This window comes from Saimiri boliviensis, chromosome 2 (assembly GCF_048565385.1).
Source record: "Saimiri boliviensis isolate mSaiBol1 chromosome 2, mSaiBol1.pri, whole genome shotgun sequence".
In the NCBI taxonomy this organism is placed as follows: Eukaryota; Metazoa; Chordata; class Mammalia; order Primates; family Cebidae; genus Saimiri; species Saimiri boliviensis.
Genome location: NC_133450.1, coordinates 107,945,744 through 107,972,666, shown reverse-complemented (window position 1 = coordinate 107,972,666; position 26,923 = coordinate 107,945,744). Strand labels below are relative to the sequence as shown.

Below are 26,923 nucleotides of genomic sequence, written 5' to 3'. Positions count from 1 at the left end.
GTCGGCCTCATGTATGTCTTCTTTTGTAAAGTGTCTGTTCATATCCTTTGCCCACTTTTGAGTGAGGTTGTTTGTTTTTTTCTAGTAAATCTGTTTTAGTTCTTTGTAGATTCTGGATATTAGCCCCTTGTCAGATGGGTAGATTGCAAACATTTTTTCCCATTCTGTTGGTTGCCGATTCACTCTAAAGACTGTTTCTTTTGCTGTGCAGAAGCTGTGGAGTTTGATTAGGTCCCATTTTTCTATTTTTGCTTTTGTTACCAATGCTTTTGTGTTTTATCATGAAGTCCTTGCTTATGCCTATGTCCTGAATGGTTTTGCCTAGATTTTCTTCTAGGGTTTTTATGGTGTTAGGTCTTATGTTTAAGTCTTTAATCCATCTGGAGTTAATTTTAGTTTGTTTTTTAAGTCCTTAGCAAAGTAGTACCACTGACTTCCAAATCTTGCCCTATATTTCCTTCAGATTTTTATTTTGCAATACTGGCAAACAGCATCACAAACTGGGGGCAGTTGAGGGGACTAGGGGAGATACAGTGGGGGTTGGGGAGGGTGGGAAGGGGGAGAGATAACATGGGGAGAAATGCCAGATATTGTATGCACCTAAAGTAAAATAAATAAATTAAAATATTTAAAAAAGAAAAAAAAAAGAAACTAGAGGTCGCATGCAGTCGCTCATGCCTGTAATCCCAGCACTCTGAAAGGCCAAGGCGGGTGGCTAACAAGGTCAAGAGATGGAGACCATTCTGGCCAACATGGTGAAACCTCACCTGTACTAAAAATACAAAAATTAGTTAGGTGTGATGGCGTGCACCTATAATCTCACTACTCCAGAGGCTCAGAGGCTGAGGCAGGAGAATCACTTGAACCCAGGAGGCAGAAGTTGCAGTGAGCTGAGATGGGGCCACTGCACTCCAGCCTTGCAACAGAGGAAGACTCTGTCTCAAAAAAAAAAAATAAAAAAAAAAAAAAAGAAGAAAGAAAGAAAGAAACTAGAATGAGGATTATCTATTTAATATAGTAGTCAACAGGAAGAGCCTATTAAAGAGCTTGGTTTTAGATAATTTGATTAGGAATATTAATCTACAATCAATACAATATAAATTACTGTGGAACACAAAATAAGTTCACCTTTTAGAGATGCATAATAATGTAAATGAATGTAAATAAGCAAATCAGCAAACATAGTACAAGCAGGAATAGAAAAAAAAACAGTCAATTACTTGACTAGAAATTAGAGAAGAGAAATTGGGGTCAAAATAATATTAAGTGTGTGGCATATGTGACTGGTGGCAAAAGATGAAAAAGGTAGATCTAGCTAAGTCAGCAGAAAGGGAATTTTTCTTCACATCAATAGAAACTTGTCAATGTAGGAGGTAGAGGACAGGTATAATTAAAGGCAAAGGAAGATATTTTCTTCTTTGAGTTAAAGCAATTTTTCTTTTATTACAATTTTTCAAACATTATTTATATTTCAAGTGTACTTCATCTTATTTTGTTGAGAAACAAGTTAATATTCTGAATTGTTTTCAAATACTTTCTCAAAAATCACTATTTGTTTTTACTTGAATCATAATTGATATTATATTTCGGGAAGACAGGGACTTTCAAGATCTGAAAGAATCTGAATAGGCTTCCGTATTGTTTGCATATATTATTGAAAAAGTAGACAGTTGACTGAAAATTTCAGAATTCAATGTATATATTCATATTTCATTTCTCATAACAAATAAATGCCATTTTGTCTACCAAACAAATAATGAAACATCATAGAAAAAGCTTAAAATATCTTAAAGCACTGTCTTTAAAATACACTATTGCTTAATGGTTTCGTTCAAACTTATTAGCCAACAATGGGGACTTATAATAAAGGATATTCAGAAAAATTAATATCCACATTCAGAAGTATGAAATTAAAGCCTTATTTGAGACCATATACAAAATTCAAATCCAAGTGGTTTAAAAACATAAGCATAATACCTGAAACTGTAGAACTACTAGAAGAAAACACATGGTAGAAGCTCCATGACTTTGGAATAAGCAATGGTTTGTTTGATATGACAAAAGCACAGGAAATAAAAGCAAAAACAGATAAATGGAATTACATCAAACTAAAAAATTGAATAGCAAAGGAAACAACAGACTGAAATGATGGCCTGCACAATGAGAGAAAACATTTGCAAACCGTACATATCTGATGAGGAGTTAATATCCAAAATACATAAGAAATTCCGTTCAATAGCAAGAAAACAACCTCCTTTAAATAAATAGGCAAATGGCCTAAATAGAAATTTCTTAATAGATGACATACAAATTTGTTAGGTATATGAAAAAATGCTCAGTATCACGTATCATTAAAGAAATGCAAATTAAAACCACAATGAAATATTACCTCACACCTGTCAGACTGGCTTTTATCAAAAAATTAAAAGGTTTTGTCAAGATGTGGAGGAAAGGGAACCCTTGTACATGGTTGGTAGTGATGTAAATTAGTATAGCCATTATGAAAAACAGTCTGGAGGTTTTTCAAAATATTAATAATAAAATTGCCATATGATTCAGTGATTTCACTACTAAGTGCATATCCAAAGGAAATAAAATTAATATTTTGAAAGATATCTTCACTCCTATGATCGTTGCAGTATTATTCACAATAGTCAATATATGGAATCAATCTACGTGTCCATAAATTGATGAATAAAGAAAGAAAACATAAGTGTCTATACACAATACTAATTTGCCTTGAAAAAGAATGAAATCCTGTCATTTGAGATAACATGGATGAAGCTAGAGAACATTATGTTAAGTGAAATAAGCCAGGCACAGAAAAACAAACACCGCATGATCTCAGTTATATGTGGAATCTAAGTAAGTCAAACTTAAAGAAGTAGAGGATAGAATGGTGCTTAACAGGGGCTGAGAGATGGCTAAAGGATACAAAATTTCAGTTAGCTAGAAGGAATAACTTTCAGAGATCTGTTGTAGAAAATAGTGACTATAGTAAATTATGAATTATCTTGAAAAAAAATTTTTTAAAGACAACAGTGAGAATGAATATGTATCTGTCAAAAATGAACTAGTACTTAAACTGGATTAATGTTCATAGTTATAGTATCTTTACATTGTATGTTTTAGCATCTTCAACTTTTTTGGTCTTATAAGTAGTCCTCAGATTTCTTTATAATCTTTACAATAAAACATTAAAGGTGAGCTCAGTGTTTTCTGCATTCTTGGATCCTTTTATCAATAACTTTTCATTTACTCAAAGTCTGTGCTTTAAGTCAGCCAACCGGCAGGGCACAGTGGCTCATACCTGTAATCCCAGAACTTTGGGAGGCTGAAGTGGGCGGATCACAAGATCAAGACATTGTGACCATCTTGCCAGCATGGTGAAACCCTTTCTCTACTAAAAATACAAAAATCAGCTGGGCGTGGTAGTGCATGATTGTAATTCCAGCTACTCGGAAGGTGGAGGCAGGAGAATTGCTTGAACCTGGGAGACTGAGGTTGCAGTGAGCCAACATCGCACCATTGCAATCCAGCCTTGGTGACAGAGCGAGACTCCATCTCAAAAAAATAAATGAATAAAAATAAGAATCAGCCAACCAACCAACCAATCAACAGGAAACAAACACATTGTGGCCTCTGGTTATAATTTCTGTCTATTGCAACACTTAATTGATATTATGTGGTTATAATTGCAAGAGTACAAAAGGGTGTATAGCAAAACTAAGTCTGTTCTCCAAATTCCATCAATGGACAAAAACATTGGCAGGTTGCATGTTCTTTCAGGGATATTTCAGGCTCATTGGTTAGTGCATCTCTTTGAAAAATAGCACATTTCGTACATCTGGAATTGCTTTCAATGGCTCTTAGTAGTCATGACCTATTAGTAAATTTTTGTAGGAGCTGCCATGGAATACTTAGCATAGTTGTGCAGTAATTGATTTATTAATTTTCTATTAATTTAATATTTTTTAATATTTGCTATTAAAAGCAGTTCTTCAATAAACTACACACACACTCTCTCTGTCTCTCTCCCTCTCTCTCTCTCTCTCTCTCTCTCTATATATATATATATATATACACACACATATATATGGTAGCTATATATATAATTTGAGTGTGTATGATGGTATATATTTAAGATGAATTATTAGAAGTGGAATTACTGCTAAAATATTTCCAAATATTATTTTAAAGTACATGATACATTAGTTTACAACCATGAAGAACATGATTTACAATCTATGAGGCATATGAAAATACCTGTTTTCCTTCACATTTTATATTTTGATCTTTGCATGCCAATAGATGGATACTTGGTATGCACATTTCATTTTCATTTCTTATATAATTTAGGCTTTATAACTTTGAATATGACTAAAAATTATTTGTATTTTTTTCCTAGTGAACAATTTGCTTATATATTTTGTCCCTTTTTCTACTTTTGTTATTGCAGGACTTTCTCATGTTCAACCTTCCATACCCATTTCTGTGTCGGGAGCTACTTAGTTCATCTTGGAACATACCTAATGTTAGCTTAGTCTGTTGATTGAATCTGTGATTTTCTTTTTCATTTATTTTAAATCTTTCTCCTTGGATGTACTATTAGTCCATTCTCATGCTGCTATAAAGAACTGTCTAAGACTGGATAATTTATAAAGAAAAGAGGTTTAATGGATGCATAGTTCCGCATGGCTGGGGAGGCCTCAGGAAACTTACAATCATGGTGGAATGGGAAGAACACACATCCTTCTTCACATGATGGCAGGAAGAAGTGCCAGGCAAAAGGGGGAAAAAAACCCTTATAAAACCATCATCTCTCATAAGAATTCATTCACTATCATGAGAACAGCATAAGGGTAATCGACCCCATGATTCAATTATCTTCCACCAGGTCCCTTCCAAGACACATGGGGATTATGGAAACTACGAGATGAGATTTGGTTGGGAAGACAGTCAAACCACATCAGATGTCAAACAGGCATATGTTTTCTGAAGTCTCAAAACTCCTGTCCCTTGACTTGTTATATTTCTGTGCATTCAGTGGAAAACTTTTAAAACACCAGTATTTATATAGTTTTACTTTCTTATTATCATCTTACTCTGCAAAATTTTGTAGCATAAGTAATTTTTCTGTCACTTAAATGAAATCGTACTCCCACATCTTTAGATTCATTTTAATCTTTGAATAGAAGATATTTTATAATCCTTCTGTATTTTATTTTATTTAACATTTGTACCTGTTGATTACTGCCTCCTCTTGAAAAACCAGTGTAATGTAGTTCTAGGTCTTCTCCATACTCTGAGGATTATTTGTCTTATTTCAGATTTTGGAGGCCTTTTCTCTATCTAATCTTCTACTGATGATTAAATGCTGTATTATCGTATCATCTGTTCTTTTTGTGACACTGTCACATATTTTTTCTTTATTAAATTCCAATATGAATGCAAGTCTGCATTTTCATTAACAGCTTTATTTGAACAAACCTCTCACATTTTAAACTTAGTAAGTCCATAAACAAACCCATTATTTTCTCTTCAATATGTGATATTCCTGTAGCTTATTTCTGTTCTATAAGTGACACCACCATTTTTTTTGTTTTTGCTTTTTTTATTCTTTCCAAAATATTTAAAAACTGTTATGCCTTAAACAATTTGTGGGAGAAATAAATGTGTAAATTTTGAAATAGGATGAAAGCAGAAAGCAGATTAGAGTTGGAGATCATGACCACATGATTATAGGACATCCAAGAAACTTTATGGCATGTAGCTAAAATCTATGAACTGGAAGAATAAATAGGGTAAGTATTTAGTCACAATCTTTAGCACTTAATTGAGGATTTCTGTATTCATTAACTCTTCTATACCTCTGTGTTGTCAGTATCTGTGTGCCAAGGGCTTCTGTGTATTTAGGGTTCCTGTGGTTATTCCATTCCCATATCTCTTAAGAAGCCACAAGTAGAAAAACAGAAGCTCACAGTAGGTACCCTGGCAGGCACTTTTGATTTACTCTTACAAGAAGCTGTCCTATGACAGCTAAACATGCAGGGAGCTAGTTGCCACAGCTGTTACCAAAATAAGAGTTGAGAGACTAGAAGTAGTGCATAAGAAATGTCTGGTTCATTGTAATTATCCCGTATTTTAACAGACCAGATTGTTATTCATTTACAAAACCTGATCTCTGCTGTCTCACTTGGTGATTTCAATGGAGCTAATCTGTACCTTTGGATGCCCTTCTTTCTGTATCTGCCAATCCTAATCCCACCCATTCTTTAATTCTTAGCTTAAATTATTCCTCCTTGAGTTTGACTTATTAATAAAAGCCTGTCATTTTCTTCTAATTTGTATATACCAGTAAGTGGTCTTCAGTAAATTTAATTAAATGAATCTTTTTTAAAGACAAGAATATTTTTCTTTTCTTTGTAGTGTTTGATTCTATGCCAACTATTGAGATTGAAAATGTTTGTCATGATGCTATTGTATCTGTGACCAGTTATTAATTTTATTTTTATCTCAGTTGTTATATCATCTGGGTTAATAATACCTATTTTGCTAAGTTATTTCAAATGTTAAATAATGAACTATAAGTAATGTGCTTGCATGGAATAAATGTCCTCTAAAAGTTATTTTCCCACCTGCAAGGCCATGCTGGGAACCTATTGTTTTCTATGTTTCTTTTAAGTAACTAATTGTAAATGCAGCTGTCTGCAGTTAAGCAATGCTTTACTCTTCTGTGAGGATGACAGTTTTTTTTGGCTTATTTTATTCAGTGATTGCCACAGAGGTTATATTGCCACCATGGCAGAGGAGGAGGTGGAAGCAGATTCTGAAGCTTTGGGACAAAGCTGGTGCTACGGCAGTCAGAGCAGAGAGACAGAATGACGCCACTGAATGCTGTGCTTCTGCAGACTGTTCTACTTCTGAACTTCCAATTCGGTGAAATAATGTCTTTCCTGATTTATTAACTTGTTAGAGTTGGATTTTCTGGTTTGCATTGTTTAAAGTATTCAAAATGGCACATACCTATACTTAGCTTGAATTTTATTCTTTTTATTTATCTTAGACTCTACCGCTGTCCTGTCCATAAGGTTGGGTGTTGGTAAAATATTAAACCACAGGAAACATAACAGCCTCAGAAAAACATGACTCAACATGCAGCCTGGGACAACTCAGGGCCTCTGTACTGTGCACAGCATTTGTTCTGCTTTCAAGGCTCCCCACAGCATCTGAAGCTTTACACCCCTGGAGGCAACTGCCCATATGTTTACCTTTATTACCAACCTGCAGTTTCCAGGCATCTGCTAAATTACAATTTTGAGTGCTTAATGGTGATTTCATTTGTGAAAAAAAAAGGGAGAAACTCTTTGCCCCTCATTAACTTAGAATGGCATTGCACCACAGTGTAGAGCTGGCATATAGGTCTATTGAAAGAATTGGGTAGAGCTAAGAGTATTAGAAGCTGATGTGTGCCATGAGGAGGTAAGAATCAGGTTGTGTTCATGTGTGTTTATGTTCTTTCTTGGAATAATAAACAGATTTTCTCCTCTGAGAGAAAGGAAGTTTCAATAATATAGAAATAGCTTTGCCCCTGTCTAGGGCCCTTATGTCTTTTTAACCCCAAGGGACATATCACAGAGTATGTAGAATATGGCAATATATAAAAGACGGTAAAGGCCACAGAGCTACAGATGTTCCCCAATCCTATGCAAGCTGATTCTCCATGGAGCCTTCCATTCTGCAAAGCTTCCAGCTTGTTCTGTTAGCACTTGATTAGACAGCAATGCCTGCAACATTCTTGGCTGTCCTTTATTTCCTTGGTTAACTTCTCTTGTCAGTGCAGTTGAGTTATTGAAATGGTATAAGTGTTACATCAATATCATTTCAGAAATAAAACACTAGCCATGCAAAGGCTGAGGCAAATTGTTTTCCAACTAAATGCTGGCAGCCTGCTCTTATAGATTAAGACCAGGTTTTTCCACAAAGCACTGAAGCAGCAAATTTAAAAGGAGGCAAATAGAACATAGACTATATAGCAACAGAGATAAAACAGTTCATTACCTAGCTAATGTTTGCATTTTTCTGCTTTAGAGCAAGTATAAAATTAGTGATAACAAAATGACATTTAATAGACACTGGACATTTAGAGAGAAATGTAGCTTTTAAAGACGTTTTTCTTCTATTCCTGGAAAAAGTAAGTGAGGGGAAGGTGAATGTACCAGGTACAAATCACAAAGGCAGAAAATATAGAGGAAAGAACTAAAGCCTAACTCAATTCTACGGATTTTAATTATGGAAACCTGGCCAAGACATCTTCCTCCTTGCAGGGACTATTATTACTTTATTATGAAGAAATTGAAATAGTGTCTTCTCTACAGCACAGGGCTGTGGCAAAACAAAATAGGATTGTGAATGTAAAAATTCATTAATAACTCTAAAACGTGGTAGCACAATGTAAACCACTCTTTTACATGAAGATGCATTGCAGAGTTTTCAGTCTCATAACACAAGAGTCACAAAGACACAGAACATTCAGCTGACACTGAGATGGTCATGATTCACAAAGACATTTTAGAAACTATTGAATTCATCTACAGCTACAGTTCTGTAAAGCTCTTTGCCAGGGAGTTTTTCTGCCTGTATTTGGACATATACTGTGACAGAGAGTTCAGCGTTTATTTGTTTGAGTCCACCCTCTGCTCTCTGCAGTGAGCTGAATCATGCCATGCATAAAGCACGGAGTATGCAAAAAAAAAAAAAAACACACAAGTCCTTGCTTTGCCACCTATGCTTTTTCTAATACTGAGCAAGTTACTCCCAGATACCACTGTCTCATTTATAAAAGTTCACTAATCATGCTATACATGTCATAGGGTTATCATAGGGTTACCAAAGTCCATTTTGGATGCTAGTTATTATTTTGAAGTGAGAATTCATTTTATCTTAATAAATATGTTATATCTGTTGACTGAACACAGGCAGCAGTAACACTGCTGTTGGTAATATGTGTCATTCATATTCAAATACCACTCATAAATGTTATCTTTGAGAAAAAATGTTATTAGCACTGAGCAATAACAGGGAATTATATATGAACTCTGGATCTTCTTAACACAGCTTAATAAAATGCCACTGTGATTTTTCTTTTAAAATGTAACAAAGAAAAGTTGTTTGGCTATCAATGATCTTCAGTAACTCATAGAATACAACATAGGCTGGGCCTGTGTGATGGCTCATGCCTGTAATCTCAGCTCTTTGGAAGGCCGAGGCAGGAGGATTGCTTGAGCCTAGGAGTTCAAGAACAGCCTGGGCAACAAAATAAAACCTCATCTCAAACAAAAATTAAATAGTTAGCCAGGCATAGTGGTGTGTGTCTATGGTCCCAGCTACTAGGGAGGTGAAGTAGGAGGATCGCTCAAGGCTGCAGTGAGCTGTGATTGCACCTCCAGCTTAGGTGACAGAGCCCCTTTCTCAAAAAAAAAAGAAAAAAAAAAAAAAGAATAGAACATAGGCTAGTAATCTTACGAATGCTAAAGGCATTCGACATGACCAGGCACCAGGCACCGGCTGAAATGAGACAAAGTTGTCATGTATTGACATGTCACGAGACAATATTTATCCTTGTTTTCTAGGCTCTTGCCTTTCTCCTGATTTTCTCTGCATAGGTCAGAGTCTGCACCTTCCCACTGCTTTTTCTTCTCTCCTTGGGGACTCTCCCATTCCAATGGGCTTCTCTTGTTTCTTACTAGGTGCTTCAGCTAATTTAATGAACATTAACTCATTTTGTTTGTGTTTGAGTGTTTGAGTCATTCACTTTTCAAAGCGTTCATTCAGTTACTTCATCTATAAAATGGTGTCCATAACGTCACAGCTTTGTTTAATAATTAAATAAGACAATCTGTGAAAAGCATTTAGTATAATGTCCCACACATAGTAAAGTTTAATGATTTTTTTTAGATATAATTACGGTATCATAATTAACATATAGTTTTATATTATATTTTCAAAAGTTATATTTCCACATAGAAATAGTTTGAGAGATGGAATGACTGTTTGAAACCCAGATTTATCAGTTACTAGTTGTGTGGCATTAGGCATTGTTTCAACCTTGATTTTTAGTTTTTATATGATGGGAAATATAGTTATCCACTTAACCACTGCTATTGTGAGAATTAGGTGAGAAAGCCCTGGTCAAAGACTTGGCACTGAAAACATTCATAGTAAATAAAAATTAGCTGTTTGTTATTATTGGGAAGTTTAGGAACAATTTCATATTATACTTTTAAAAATGCATAAAATGGGAAAAGTTGATTTTATATTTTTCCTGTTACTAAAAGTTCATGCAAATAATGATGTCCAGAAGTTTAGGGGAAGAATATTTCCACAACAATGAGGAGAGATATTTCACTAATTGTAGCTAAGCTTTCTTCTTCCTGAGCCTCTATTTCTGCTTCCAGAAGCTGAGACTCAAGGTAGCATCTCACCGTATTTCCGTAAAGAGGAGATATTGGTGCAAGATCTCAAGCAGACAAGCAAAATCCATCCCTATCCAACAACTCCTACCTATTGAACAAATGGTTTAAAAAGTGGTTACTGTGTCCTCACAGAACCTGTTGGGGGTTGATGTGTTTCTTTTTGTTGAATTGGCTGAGTAGATAAGAACATAGAATGACTCACACCATCACTTTATATTTACACTTACCTGATATGATATTGTTATAGTTGTCTTGTGAAGTCAAGTTGTTTTCAGCTTGCTTCTGTCATTCATCCTCCTTCTTTGTGATTAAATAGAAGCAAATTATGTAAAGCATATGCTCTGTTCTTTGCTCTCCCTAACTTATATAGGTAGGTTGGGTAGCCTCTATTACCTGGGCAAACAGTGCAGGGATAACTTGCATTGTTAAGTTGACTAGTATAAAAGTGACAATACTAAAAACTCAGTGATAGTTCAGGACTACCCACTGAGTATTTATTACACAATATCTCAAAGTTCTCAGCTGGATTATGCTATTATTTTATTTAAAATTTTCTAATATTTAAAATATCTTTTCTTACATTATTTAAGTTGTTTTTATATTCTTTTTAGTTATAAAACATAATAAACAATAAAATAAAATAAAACATACAAAAAGATTTAACTGCTTAAATAGAATGCGAATTTGAGACATATTCATGTAATTGATGGTACATAAGGAAGTAATAGGTGATTAAATTCTTTGTATTTTATAGAAAAATAAATGTACCAAAATGTTTGTATGCTATATATTGAGATATTATTTTATTATTTCATTCATGCTTATTCATTGAAGACTAGGAGTGATATCTAGGAGGAATATTTTCTATTTAAACATTATAAAATACTTATCTTTATTTTCAAAAAATTATATAAGTAGATGCCTTATACACACTGTAATCTCTACAGCTAGGAGTCTTTATAAATTTATCATGTCAAAATATCCAGTCCGAGCCGGGCACGGTGGCTCAAGCCTGTAATCCCAGCACTTTGGGAGGCCGAGGCGGGTGGATCACGAGGTCGAGAGATCGAGACCATCCTGGTCAACATGGTGAAACCCCGTCTCTACTAAAAATACAAAAAATTAGCTGGGCATGGTGGCGCGTGCCTGTAATCCCAGCTACTCAGGAGGCTGAGGCAGGAGAATTGCCTGAACCCAGGAGGCGGAGGTTGCGGTGAGCCGAGATCGCGCCATTGCACTCCAGCCTGGGTAACAAGAGCGAAACTCCGTCTCAAAAAAAAAAAAAAAAAAATATCCAGTCCGTATTTTTTTGGCTGCTAAGCTAAATCAATGTGGGGAAGGAAAATGGTAGGCAGTACAGATAAATTGAGAAGAATTAAGAAGACTGTTTAATGTAGAGAATATAACAAAATTGAAGGCAGTGTGTAGCAGTTATTATTTTTCCAGCTTTTCTGCATCTGAAAATCCTTAATATATTTAGGGAAATACTGTCATTCATTCATTTACAAATTAATCATATATGGGTGGAGTGCTCTCTGTCTGTGAATATCAGACTGTATATGCATCGGTGAGGTCCCTGCCTTCACAGAACTTACATTCTAAAAGTTTTTCGTAGGAAAAAATAGGCTGCTACCCATTATAACAAAAAGAAAGATACTTTGATTCACAAATCCCATCAGTACTTCTCCTCTATACCTCTAACTCCTCCTGTGCCCCACCGGCTCCAGATCCTTTGCAACATAGGCAAGAACTTTAGCCTAGCTTTAGTCACTTAGAAGGAATCATCCAGGATTTTAAATTTGCAGTTATTGATGCAAAGAATAAAGAAAAATAGCAAGCCCATTCCAGTCATATCATTCACCAAGACAGCAACACCCAATCTTATATCCACAAATTAGATCCCCCATTTATTGATGTTTAATGATTTATATACATTTTGCTACATTCTAATGTTCTTGTTATTCAAATATAAGATTTTCTTTTTATTTTTTGAGATGAATATTGCTTCACCTTTATAAATATCTTTGCAAATTTTCTATCTTAAAATATAATTAAGCTCACCTCTGCATACTTCTAGAGCTTTCTTATCATTATTCCCTCATAATTAACATGCTAAGTAGAACATGTATGATAATAAGAGGGCCCAAACTTATGTAATAATTGATCTTGACTAACTGGGACCCCTAGGATTACACTCGATGTATGATATGTTAAGTTCCTATTTAATCCCCAGCTTGTGGGAAAGACAAGTGTCTTAGTCATATTGCTTAAAATTCAAGGCTGTTTTCCCAGTTGTAAGACCTGAGTTTCTTTATAGATTTATAGTACTTGAAGAAAGGGGTGTCCAGGTATTTTTCAGAAAAGTTCTTATAATAACATTACAAATACATACTGTGAATCATTTCATTATTTTCTCCAAATAATCCTATGACCATTCTCTCAGTATTTGAGTATATGATATAAATAAATACATAATAAATAAATGTACTCCCAAAGTGACAAAATAAATATCATCACATTGATTGCACAGGTGAATAAAACAAAGGCTATTGAGTTAGAAAGTTCTGGAAGTTTCTAGATTTCCCCCTTTATCAGGGTAATAAATGAAAAAGTAATACTATATTCCTGAGGGAATGGCAAATCTTAGTGTAATCGTCAAAGTCTTGAAAGATTGAGATGTGATTGTATGTATCATATTGCTATTTAATTCTCCGGTTTGCTGATTACAAAAGACAAATGAGACATGGAAAATGATGATGGATTATTTCAAACCTAATTTGATGGTGACATTAAATGTAGACCCAATTCTAAATGTGGCATTCTGGGTGGAGCAAATCAATATCATCCTAGACACCTTAAATGAAACCATTGATCTCACCTTTTTTTCCCTATTACAGTAGGACTTGAACTTTGAAAATAATTTCTTTCACCTAATAAGAACAGCAACACACTTTCACTTTTATGTCTTAAATCATAACTATCATCTTCTGTGCCACAATTTAATCTGCAGTGACATTGACAATTTCACTAGCCCATAAGATATAATACTGGTTTATTATTTTAATAATATAGTGATCATGGGAACTGGAGAGCAGGAAGTAGCAGGAGTACATTTGCTTTGGTAAGAAATATTTCAGTAAAGTTTCTTCTGCTCAGTATAATAGGGCATATAGGGATATCACCACTAATGTGAGTAATCATTTCTGCTTCTAAGAAGAGAAACAACATTATGTAGATATCTTTGATTTTGGTCGCAGTGCACATTCGCTTTGAACATTCCTCAAACTCATTTACCTGGTTCCTGAAATGCTGCTAGCTTTTTGATCAGAAGGCTCTTTAATGTATCAAGACTGTACTGCAAGCTATACCAACTGACCCACTATGACTTACTGGATCTTAGAATAGTTGAAAGCTGTATGGATGATTATGATGTTGTATGAGTTTGTAGAAAAATCATTTAGAAAATCACAGCGAAAGCCCTACGTTCGAAAGAATGCCAAACTTTTTTGGGTAAATAAGTATTCTGTATGGCTTGGGACTTCACACAAGAATCAACCATAAGACAGAAGATAAACTTGTGACTGACTTATCATCCTATATCCACTTAGCCATTAACTTGATTACATTTAGTGTTTCTACTGTAGAGCCCTAGTAAGTGTAAGCAGTTTACATCAGCAGGATCTTTCAAATATCTATTCTTCCACACTATTGGCTTTCTTTCAGTGAATAGCTGTGGTTTCATAGGGCATTTCCTATGACCATTTTACTGAGGTGAGGAATAAGCTGAGTCAGAATCACAGATGCCTCTATGTGATACATTGGCAGTAGCCATAGGTGGCTGTAAAGAATGGGAAGAAAAAGAGACACAGAGCAGGCCTCAGAGCAGTGAAGCTCACTGTTCATCTCAGCTGCCTTTAATAGAATGACTTTAAAATTACATCCAAATAGCAGATTTACCCATGTAAGCTATCCAAGATTCAACTGGAGTATCATAGTAGTTATTCTTATTAACACTGGCTATATGAAAAATGTAACATTTTATAACATTAAAAAGTCTTTGCCATTAGTTGGAAAATAAACCTTTGGGTTCTCTCACACCTTCAAGGGTCATTAATAATAAATTGGTAAATATAGGCACCCATTTTAAGAATTGCAGATTTTTAAAAATTCCATTTCACTGATCAAACTAGGTGAGAGCTACATGCTTTGCTCATCAGATAAGGTGATGAATGAGTCACTACTTTTGAGTGTAGTGGCTGAAAATACAGTAATTATTTTCAGCCACTATTTTTGAGTGTAGTGGCTGAAAATACAGTAATTATTTCAAAAATGGTTCATTGAGAATACTCACTAGGCAGCTGAAACCTAATTGTAAATACCTTCAATTAACTGAAGTGATGTCTGTGTTCTTCCTGGATGGCTAAACTCATTTAAGTGTGATGTGCTGTGAAACACTTGTGTGTGTGTGTTTTTTTTTTAATGTAAGACAGAACCACACTCCCTTGAAAGTAATTTTTAAAATCACTTGTAAACAAAAGTAAAAATAATTTTCTGATTGACTTTGATAGTTGAAAAAACTCTTCTTTAAACTTACAACTTTAATAAATTAAACACAAATTGTTTAAAGAAAAAGAAAACTTCAAAATATTTGAAAATAAAGCAACTTGAAGTAAGTATCTGTATACCAAATGGTTTTTGTGGATTGATCACAAACTTGGAAGGGGTACGTTTGGGCCATTATCTACACAGAAGTTTGAGCCTGAGGTGTGGGGATATCTGTATTTTATGTAAATCCATTAAAAGTTCCCCACTACGATGAGTGATCTTAATGATCTACTGCAGTGGTTGGCAAACTACAGCCTGCAGACTAAATCGGGCCCACTGCCTGTTTTTTTAATGGCTGAAAAAAATAATAGACTATTTCCTGGCATATAAAAGTTCTGTTACTTTTTTAGTGTTCAAATTTCTGTGTACTAAAATAAAGTTTTGTTGGTACACACTATACCCATTCTTTTTTTTTAATGGCTATTTTTGTACTCTAAAGGCAGAGCAAATAGTTGTAACAAAGACTATATGGCCTGCAATGCTTAAAATACTTTCTTATCTTTATAACAAACAGTGTGCTGACCTATGATGACATGATGACATGTTCTGTGTGTTTCACTGAATAGTGTGCATTCCTCTTAGGAATAGAGAATTATTCTGAGTTTGGATATGTTCTCTCCAACATGCCAATCTCTTCGATTGTTACGATAATAGTCATTTTGCATTCTGAGGGCTGTTAACATCCTGTGCTCTGTGGCAGCAGCAGCAGCAGTGCTGTCAGCTCTGGGTCTAGCTGAATAGCCTCGTAATTTTTCTGAGTGGTCCCAGAGGTATCCTGCTATCCCAGAGATTCTAAAACCTCTTCTGTGTTTTTTCAGTTATTTCCTTTTCAGATTAAATAAACCAAAGTGATTACTTGCAAGTAAGAATTCTGGTACAAAACCAAACTTATAAGTAAGTGATAAAAATAGGATCAAGAAGATAGAAAGTTGGTAAAGTATTTAAGTGGATTAAGTGGATATACAAAAATGCTGTGTCACATATGAAGAAGTCAACATCCAAGGATTTCATACTCATAAGGCATCAGAAATCCATAAAAAAGAAAGATAGCCTGCCAAGGTTGAAGAAATATGAGACATAAAATAGTTGGTCAAAATTGAGGACTAAATTTGAGCAAATTATAAAATAAAACAAACATGGACAGTGACCCAATGAGATAGTTTTTAAAACTTTTGTTATATTTTTATTTTCTCCTGTAAAGGTATTTCTAAACAGTCACTGAATGTGAAGGAGTCAGTGAGTGTCAGTGAGTAGTTCAATGAATGTCACAAAGAATGAGAGACCAAAAAAAGACTGGCAGGAAATGAAGGCGGAAGAAAGTGCTGCTCTCTACATAACTTCTAAATTCTACTGACTCAGGCAAGTCACTTATTTTCCCACAGTCTTAGTTCTATCATCTTCAAACTAGGATAAATCTGACGTCTTTTGAGGATTAATTATGACGACTAAATGGGTACTCATTAAAAGCATGAACTCAAACAGTCTGGAGATTAAATTTTCCCCTTGAAATGTACTATCCAGGTAAATTTGGGTGAATTATGTATCCTTTCTCATTTGACTTTCTTTCTCTATAAGTGGGGATTACATTAGTATCTACCACATAAATTTTTGTGCAGCATTAAACAAGAAACTATTTTAGCTCATGGCAGATTGCCTGTAAAAAAAAAAAAAGCAGCCCAAAAAACAAAACATGAAAAGAAAGAGGCATGATAATGTGAACAGGGTATTCTAAAAAGGAAGTGAGCTAAACTCCCAATTTCCCCTAATTGTCCACCTTGGAATCATAATGAAATGCTTTCATAATCTGGGCATATTCCCTCTGGATAAATGAGGCTGACAATATGTACAGTGCAAATAATTCTTTTTAGACCATAAATTACCATCTTTCAAATCAGATTCCCATCCCAGTGTTTTTTCAGAAGTAAGGGATCACTTCTGAAAAACACTTCAGAAGTGATTTTTCAGAAGTGTTTTTTTCAGAAGTGGCTAAAGCAAGTTCTGTGAATAAACCCTTGTGTTGAGTAAGCCTTCTCCCCAAGCCTATGTCCAGAACAAAGTCTTTTATTAGCATTTCCCGGTCCTATCGCCTACTGGCATTGGCTTGTCCACCCAGCAAGGTTATGTGCGATGTCAGTACTAATAGTCATTAGCTTATTTAGTGTTAAGGCAACTTATTTAGAAACACAAGCCTATGTATATTGGTTCACTATTTTATCTTGCTTAGTGAAGCAAAACTTTATGATACCGTTAGGCTTTATGTCTCCCTCCAAAACTCATCTAGTGTTGTAATCCCCAGGTGTTGAAGAAGAGACCTGTGAGGAAGTAATTGGATTTTGGGGTGGTTCCCCAATGCTATCCTCATGATAGTGAGTGAATTCTCATGAGATCTGATGGTCTTAATGATGGTTGCTTTACCTGCGCTCTCACATGCTCTCTCTCACCTGCTGCCCTGTAAGAGATGCCTATTTTCCTTTGGCTATGATTTTAAGTTTCCTGAGGCCTCTCCAGACATGGGTAACATGGGTGAGTCAATTAAACCTTTTTCCTTTATAAATTCCCCAGTCTCAGGTAGTATCTTTATAACAGTGTGAGAATGGACTAATACACTTCAATAACATTGTAAAATCAAACTTTTCAGGCAGTAGCTGTCTAGGGGCACATGAAGAAGTTTTTACCTGCTTCTGTATCATAGCCTCTGGTATATATGAATAGACATTTACACTTTTGTCTTTATTTTTTAGCTCAAAAATTTTTTAAATGATAAGGAATATAAAAAATATGCAAAGATAAGACTGAATGTTTCTCAAATGTCTTAGTTTTGAGAGTTGAAAGTAACAGGTAATAACAAATTGCAAATATTTCAAGTATGACTATGCTTAAGTACATGTGATAGAAGTATTTGGTCAATCCAATTTAAATTATTTAAATGCTTTGTCATTTTGCAGAAGTCTTTCAGTTATAGTGCATCAATATAATACACTTTTAAGGGGTTTCTTAATTATCTTCTGAAGACAGACACTTAGCATGAACACATAACTTTAGACCAAGTTACTTAATTCTAGGTTTATCTATTTATAATTGCCAAGTTTTCCTGTAGAGAAGACTTTTGGCATACTGAGAGCTGTCTTCAATAAACTTGCAATTGCTGCTACAAAATATTTCCATGAGTTGGACCTATTGATGAAGGACAAACCTGAGGATACTCAATTTAGTCCTCCTTATTTGGTAAATTAAGTTCGATTTATGCTGTCTGTTTTCAAAAAGCATGTCTGAAAAAAACAAAAAAAGGTTTATGAAGTTCACTTTTATAAAAAACAGAAATATTTACTAATCATATTACATTTATAGATGGTTTACAGTAGACTTGAATAAATAAAATAAAGAATAAGAATATAAATTTAGTTTTACTATAAGAATAAAATTGTAAAACTAAAAATTTTTAATGTATTTATTTTCTAATCAAACTGGATTTTGGCCAAACTTATATTTGTAATTATTAAAAAGCAAAATTGTTAAATAAAATTTATGATCCTATATAACCTATTAAACCAATTTTGAAACTTTTAAATAAACAGCATGTGTTAGGCCAGAATTAAAAACTTTTGTCTGAATAAAAGTCACTAATAATCAGTAAAAGAATATTAAATTAATTCTTTGTTACAGAAAATAAAGGGCCAGATGTCAGTAACAGCACTGAGCTCTCTAAAGTGGAGAAACAAAATTATTTCATGCCAGTAATAGAATGGAGAAACTTACACTATCTAAGGAATAAAATACCCAAGAAAACAAAAGCATGGCTAGAACAACTATTTAATTTCTTTCTTCTACTAGTTTGAGAAGTGGGAAACCCTTATTGGATAAATTGCTTTGTGTGTCTAAGTCACTCTAAATAAAAATGTTTTAATTGCCATTTAAAACGCTTAAAGTATTAATATATTTAAAGAAGGCTGACATGCAAGATGGTCTTGAAGTTTTCCTACACAAGAAAAAAATCATACCGCTTCGATAGCTAAGCAAAGAAGCATCTCATCAAAAACCAACCTCTTCATCTGATTTAACAAGTGAAAAAGTTATAAAAATACATAAAACGATTCACGAAAATCAGGTCATAATGAAAGAAAAAATTTCGAAAGGGCTGATCTATAGCTTTCTCATGTCTACCATTTGTATTGAAGAATGAGTGATACTGAAAAGTAGATTAAAAAACACTACTGTTCTCTTAATGTTCAATCATCAGACAGAAATCCCTTATGATGGGTATTCCTATAGCAATTCCTAGGATCTATGAATCTATTCAGTCCCTAAGTATACTTTGTGTATTGAAACGATATGATATCCAGTAATATGTACACTATTATTCAAGTTAATACAGAGGTATATTAATATGACTATTAATATACATATCACATAAGACCCAAGACCAGAACAGGAAAAGACTAAAGAAAATGCTTGAGCTTTCTGGCTGAAGGAAAAGGAGTACACCTAAGGGATTCAGTGTTAATATTTGCAAATCTGGACAGCATAGACAATTCAAATGTCTTAAAAGAGTTTTAACTGGAAGTTAATGTGAGATGCTGTCTTTCATTTCTCCTTTACATAACTTCTCTGATGTATCAGAAGCTTTTTCCAGCTCTGTCCAAAAACAGTGATGCAATAATAGAACAGAATGACTGAAACTTTGATAGTAAGAGTAGGGGCAGGCTGGGCCATAAAATGTAAGGAGCGTAGAAGGGAAAAAGTGACTGATGAGTCAATGGGAGAGAGGGCCAAAAAAGAAGGATCTATGGAGGAATGAACCCATTCAAAGAACTGAGTGAGGGATGACTGTCTGTGCCCAAGGAGGGGTAAATGAGTCTGCCTGAATTTCATAGAGGAGTCAATCCAGATTTCACACCTGGAAGCCACTTCTATTAGTTTGGAGTAAGGAAAGTTTCTCAGTAGCATGATTTATGATTGATTGGTTCAGGGCAATTGTTTTTGGTGACGAAGGGTAAAATAACTCCATTATGAAACTTTCAGGTCCTTCTTTAGAAACAAAACAAAATGAAACAAAACCTCACACCAAATGTCTATGATGCCTTAGGCTTCTGTCTTCCTTAATGGCTTCTAAATGGTGCTGATTACAGAGGATCTCTCTTCATGGGAGTTTTTAGCCTATTAAGAATGTGTGGTACTATACATTTCATATTACTATGAGAGTACACTTCTAATATTCTCATAAAAATTTGAATATTTGAGGTAATGATATGTAAATTAGCTTAATCATTTCATATTGCATTGAAAATTATAATACCACTTGATTTTTAATAAATAGATGCAACCGTAATTTGTCAATATGTAATAAAAAAATACATTTATTCTTTAAAAACTATGTTCCCATGACTCTACAAGTGACAGTCTGAGGGAGGACACTCAAGCTCTGGCAACAAGTTAAATCTAGATAAAACAATTTCCAAGCTTCTGGGAATTGATACATATATTAATATGTTTATTATGTCTCAATTATGGTTAATGGAATGGAGGTAGTATATGTAGACATTTTCAAGAAAAAGTACTTAACTTACTTTATAAAACATTGACTATTTTAACATTATTCATATAAAAATGAAAAGCTGTGAGAAAAACAAAAAGTATGCTAATCTCAGCTAAGACAATATGGCAGGTATCTTTCCTACAAATAACAGAAATTCACTATTATGTAAATTGTTTAGCTTATGGAAAGGACATAAAAACTTTGCAATAATTTTACAAAATTAATATAATGCTTATCAAAATATAATGAAAGAGTAAAAAGTAAGAATTCATAGAAAAGTTTCACTGATGAATAGTTATAAAAACTTGAACGTTGTTACAGCCAAGTCAAACCAGCATTTCATCAAAACAACTACACCAAATACATTCAGTGCTTATTCCAGTATTACCTAGATATATAAAAACAAAGGGCCGGGCGCGGTGGCTCAAGCCTGTAATCCCAGCACTTTGGGAGGCCGAGGCGGGTGGATCACGAGGTCGAGAGATCGAGACCATCCTGGTCAACATGGTGAAACCCCGTCTCTACTAAAAATACAAAAAACTAGCTGGGCGTGGTGGCGCGTGCCTGTAATCCCAGCTACTCAGGAAGCTGAGGCAGGAGAATTGCCTGAACCCAGGAGGCGGAGGTTGCGGTGAGCCGAGATCGCGCCATTGCACTCCAGCCTAGGTAACAAGAGCGAAACTCCGTCTCAAAAAAAAAAAAAAAAAAAAAACAAAAAAAACAAAGGAACTGTATGGTAAACCTAAATTTTTGTCACATAGATGAAAATATCATTATCAGTAGAAAAATGTCAGTACAGACAACCCTCTGCATAGTCAACGACATATATGTATGCATATATGGAGACATTAAAAACACATTTTTTTCTTTAATAAAATCATAAAATTTGTGCAATAAAATCTAATATTTTACTGAATTTAAAGAGAGAAGTTCAGTGGAGCATAGCTTCAGTTCATGTTGCTGTGTTTCTTCTACAGGAATGTTTATAAAATCCTGTAAGGAAGAAACTTACTTTGAAAAATAAAAGAATAATGGAAAATATTAAGAATTTAGACACATTTATGCTTTAGAAAAATGTCTATTGAATTTCTGCTCTGAAATATAAAATTTAGAACTGGTTAAATGATGTAATGTAGACATTAATGTTAATATTAGTATCAATATTTTAAATTATTTAATTCCAATAAAATAATGTGGGAAAAATCTATAACATAAGTGAAAATATAAAAGTGTTACCAATAGTTTGATAACCAATTAATTATACAATATTTATACTGGAATACTCTAAATAAAATAATATTCTCAATTTGACAACATTTTTGGCAGGATATCTGATCAATTACTTTTCTTTATCTTTTGTGAATTAATCCTCTTTACTTCTACAATAAATATGTCGACTGCTTTTAGTAGTAAAATAAATTTTTAGATATGTACAGTAGTATTCCAAGTGTGTATATGTGCATATATATATATATAGCCCTACGTCCACTTTATTGGGAACCTTTGTCATTGGCCACCAAAGACAGACCACCGGTAACATAGAAAAACAAAAAGAAAAAAGAAAACAAAAATAGAAAGAAAACCCACAAAGTAACAAAAAGACATTACTTTTTTCCCTTGTCTGTGTTCATCCAAAATGGTGTTGCTTCCTACTGCAGAATAATTTTGAAATGTTAATTAAATTTGAAAATTCACGTAACATAAAACTCAGCAATTCTATTTTGAAGTATATGTCATAGACAACCTCTTACATTTATACAAAGTAATCTGTATATGAATATTTATTCCCTCATGGTTTGTACTAGGAAAGAGTGTAAATATGATACGGTCCACAGCTGAGAGATGGATAAGCTGTAAGATACTTATAAAATGCTATACAATCCTGTGATTAAAGTAGACTATATAAATTATATCAATGTGGATAAACCTCAAAATATAGAAGGATGAGTGAATACAGAAACACAACAATATAACATATAATTTTAGTAAAACTTAAAAAACTGAATAATGTTGCATCTTGTTATAGGTACAATGTATTGTCCAGTACTAAGTTGAAATCGAGTACACAAATAATTTTCACAACTTCAACAGAGGCTACTTACTAACATCTGTGGGAAGTAGAATGGAGATAGAATTTTCAGAATTTTAAAAATATCTGTAATATTTTATTTTCTAAGGAATAAGTGAAGCAATTACAATAAAGTGTCACATTTTAAACATTAGGCTAGAGATTATCACTTGGAATTTTAACTATACTGTCTTCCTTTAACCCGGTGCTGACATTGCCAAGCTGACTCATTTCTTTGAAAGCTTCATCTGTTAATTCTGCATTGATCACAAAGCTACATTTTTAATAATGCCTTTGAAAATAACTAGATAGAATTTCAAGAAAAAAACAAGGCAAAACTGGAAGCTAAATGTTAGCTGTGACTGTTTCTGAACTCCAGGATTAAAGAAAAAAAATGCCAGAATCCTCATGCAGGATGTCTTAATGGGTAAACTGTGGTATCTCACCTTGCCTCTCTAAAGTGAGATTCCTTCTATGAGCATTTTCATCCGCACTCACCTCCTTTATGAAAAACTCAACTTCTCACAGAAAACAGTTTCACCCTGAGATTTTCCCCCTAATCCTCTCTCCACCATCACTCCTCCAGCCATACAATGTTAGTTACCATAATCCAAAAGGGCAAGACAGGTCTGAAGCAGGTAGCTTCAGGTCACAGGGGCAGCTTTAGCAGAATTGTCTATGATGTGAATTGCCACATTATGTTCAATATTCTTTGGGTTTACTCAGCAGCATCCTGTGAAAGTGTGTTCATTTATTCCTTCATTGAATTTCCAGGTTCTTATGGGAAACTGTTGGGCAATATATATACTGTCATGTGCACACATATGTACAAATCCAGTGAAAACAATTATTTTTCTTGGCGATATTATAGTCAAAATTTATGTTAAGGTAAATAAACATTTCTTGGAGAGATAATAGAATATGTTCTAAAACAGAGATTGCATTTTGTATTGTTATGCATATCTACTAATAGGGACAATCAGCTTTGGAACTTGAGCCCCAGGATGACTCCAAAGTCATGAGACCCAAAGCTCCTTGGGGTAACTGAGTCACCCATGTGTATTAGTCTGTTTTCATACTGGTATAAATACATACCTGAGACTGAGTGATATATAAAGGAAAGAGTTTGACTTACTTTTCTATGTGGCTGGGGAGGCCTCAGCAAACTTATAATCATGGTGGAAGGGGTAAGGCATGTCTTAACATGGTAGCAGGCAAGAGAGTGAGTGAGGAGCAAAGGGAGAAGAGCCCCTTATAAAACCATCAGATCTTGTGGGAACTCACTCGCTATCATGAGAACAGCATGGGGGAAACTGCCCCTATGATTCAATCACCTTCTACCAGGTCTCTCTTTAGACACAAGAGGATTATGGGGATTACGATTCAACTAGAAATTTGGGTGGGAAGACAAAGATTAAACATATTATTCTATTGGTTTTGAAATGTGAGGACATGAGATTTTGGAGGGACCCAAATCCATGAGATTTTGGAGGGACATGAGATTTTGGATGGTCCCTCCAAAATCTCATGTCCTCACATTTCAAAACCAATCATGCCTTCCCAGTAGTCCCTGAGTCTTAACTGGTTTAGCATTTATTCAAAAGTCCAAGTCCAAAGTCTCATCTGAAACTTGCCTAGGAGTCTGTAAAATCAAAAGCAAGTTAGTTACTTCTAAGATACAATAAAGGCACAGGAATTGGATGAATGTTCCCATTTCAAAAGGGAGAGATTGGCCAAAACAAAGTGGTTACAGGCCCAATGCAAGTCCAAAATCTAGCAGTGTAGTCATTAAATCTTAAAGCTCAGAAATGATCTCCTTTTACTCCATATCTCACATTCTGAGCCACGGTGATGCAAAAGGTAGGCTCCCATAGTCTTTGGCAGCTGCATCTCTGTGGCTATGCATGGTATATCCCTCCTCCTGGCTGCTTTTGCAAGCTGGCATTGAGTGTTTGTGTCTCTTCCAGGTGCACAGTGCAAGATGTCAGTGGATCTACCATTCTGGTGTCTGGAGGACAGTGGCCCTCTTCTTACAGCTCCACTAGTCAGTGCCCCAGTGGGGGCTCTGTGTGGGAGATTCGACCTCACATTTTCCTTCCATACTGCTCTAGCAGAGGTTCTCCGTGAGAGCTCAACCCCTGCCACAGACTTCTGCCTGGACATCCAAGTGTTTCCAGACATCCTTTGAAATCTAGGTAAAGATTTCCAAATCTCAATTTTTGACTTCTGTACCATCTCAGGCCCAACACCATGTGGAAACTGCCAACACTTGGGGCTTGCACCCTCTCAAGCCATGGCCCAAGCTGTAATTGGCCCCTTTTAGCCACAGCTGGAGCTGAAGCAGCTGGAACACAGGGTGCCATGTCCTGAGGCTTCACAGAGCAGGAAGGCCCTTGGCCCAGCCCATGAAATGATTTTTTTCTCCTAGGCCTCTAAGCCCTTAATAGGATGGATTTCTGGGAAGGTCTCTGGAATGCCCTGGAGACATTTTACCCATTGTCTTGGTGATTAACATTGGCTCCTTGTTTCCTATGCAAAATTCTGCAGTGAACTTCTGTTTCTTCCTAGAAAATGGATTTTTCTTTTTTATTGTGTCATGAGGCTGCAAACTTTCCAAATTTTCCAAAATTCCATAGCAGAACTTTAATGTTCTGCTTCCCTTTTAAACATAAGTTCCAATTTCAGATTCTATGAAGTTGAAAATTGCACAGCAGGGGCAAAATGCCACCAGTCTCTTTAATAAAGTATATCAAGAGTGACCTTTACTCTAGTTCCCAGTAAGTTCTTAATCTCCATCTGAGACCATTTCAGTTTGGACTTCATTGTCTATATAACCATGAGCATTTTGGTCAAAATTATTCAACAAGTCTCTAGGAAGTTTCAAACTTTCTGATATCTTCCTGTGTTCTTCTAAGCCCTCTAAACTGTTCCAACCTCTGCCCATTACGCAGTTTCAAATTCACTCACACATTTTTCAGTATCTTTATAGCAGTGCCCCACTACCTTGGTACCAATTTACTATATTAGTCCCTTCTAACACTGGAAATAGAGAAATACCCGAGAATGGGTAATTTATAAAGGAAAGATGTTTAGACTGGATGCAGTTGCTCACACCTGTAATTCCAACACTTTTGGAGGCTACTCAGGGGTTGAGGCGGGAGAATTACTTGAACCTGCAAGGCAGAGGTGGCAGTGAACCAAGGCCACACCAGTGCACTCCAGCCTGGGTGACAGAGTCTCTCTGTCAAAAAAAAAAAAAAAAAAGAAAAGGTTAATCGTCTTGCAGTTTTGCAAGGCTGGTGAGGCCCCAAGAAACTTAAAATTATGGTGAAAGGTGAAGGGAAAGCAAGCTCGGACCTTCTCACATGGTGGCAGAAGAGAGAGGAAAGGGGGAAGAGCCCCTTATAAAACCATCAGATCTAATGAGAACAGCATGGGAGAAACCACACCTGGTGTGAGAAAACACTTTAAATGGTCCATCTGCAAGGCATGATAAATCTAAGTATTGGCAGCCAGTCTGCAAATATAACAAACCGCACAGCTCATGCACCTAGAAGGTCACAGTAAGTAAGCAGAAAGTAGAGGAGGGGTCAGCCCATAAAAGGGAAAAAAGTTTCATTATTGGGAAATTGAAACTTAGCAAGGAAGAAGATTAGAGTATAACTTTATAAGGGGGATAATGAAACTTAGGTGATTTCCAGGAAGATTGTAACCCCATATTATTCAACCAATGAGGAATTGGGGAGGTACTTGTGTGCTAGGAGATAAATTGCCTGTTATGACTGCCCAGTGTGTGCCTGCCCCCACCTGGATCTTGCAAGACCATTATTAAAAAGTCTCACTTCTGCTGTTCTTTGTGCCTCTAAGTTAATTATTTGGGTTTGGATGGGGGAGTGTGTTTCTCACACCCATGATCCTATCAGCTCCCAGCAGTTCTCTTCCTAGACATGTGGGTATTATGGGGATTATAATTCAGGAGTTGATTTGGGTAGGGACACAAAGTCTAACCATATGACCATGTTGTGAGGGATGTGAGATGAAGAGGAGGGGTACGTTTAGGGTTGAAGAGGAAAACTGATTGATGCTTAGGTGGGCAATAGTCTAGTCTCTAGGCACTGTGCTGGATGGCATTACTGACCTGGTCAGTTCCAGCTACCAGAGGATGACCTAAACATTGTAACGCAAGCATCTAAAGCATGGGGCCTCTGAAGCATAGACCCGTGGCAGGGAACTCATTTGCAC

At 35.2% G+C, this 26,923-nt stretch overlaps 1 long non-coding RNA gene across 7 annotated transcripts in view; it reads left to right on the top strand.

Moving 5' to 3' along the window:
* The window catches only part of LOC141583633 (uncharacterized), a 166,352-nt gene that overhangs the window by 21,158 nt on the left and 118,271 nt on the right, over positions 1–26,923 (top strand). For 6 of the 7 annotated variants that reach the window (XR_012516383.1, XR_012516380.1, XR_012516384.1 and 3 more), the window contains exons 1-3: positions 579–6,939; positions 16,282–16,439; positions 24,649–24,876. This is a non-coding gene — a long non-coding RNA (uncharacterized LOC141583633). Of the gene's footprint in view, positions 1–578; positions 6,940–16,281; positions 16,440–24,648; positions 24,877–26,923 lie in introns of those variants that run through there. The other variant, XR_012516379.1, reaches the window with a different exon arrangement.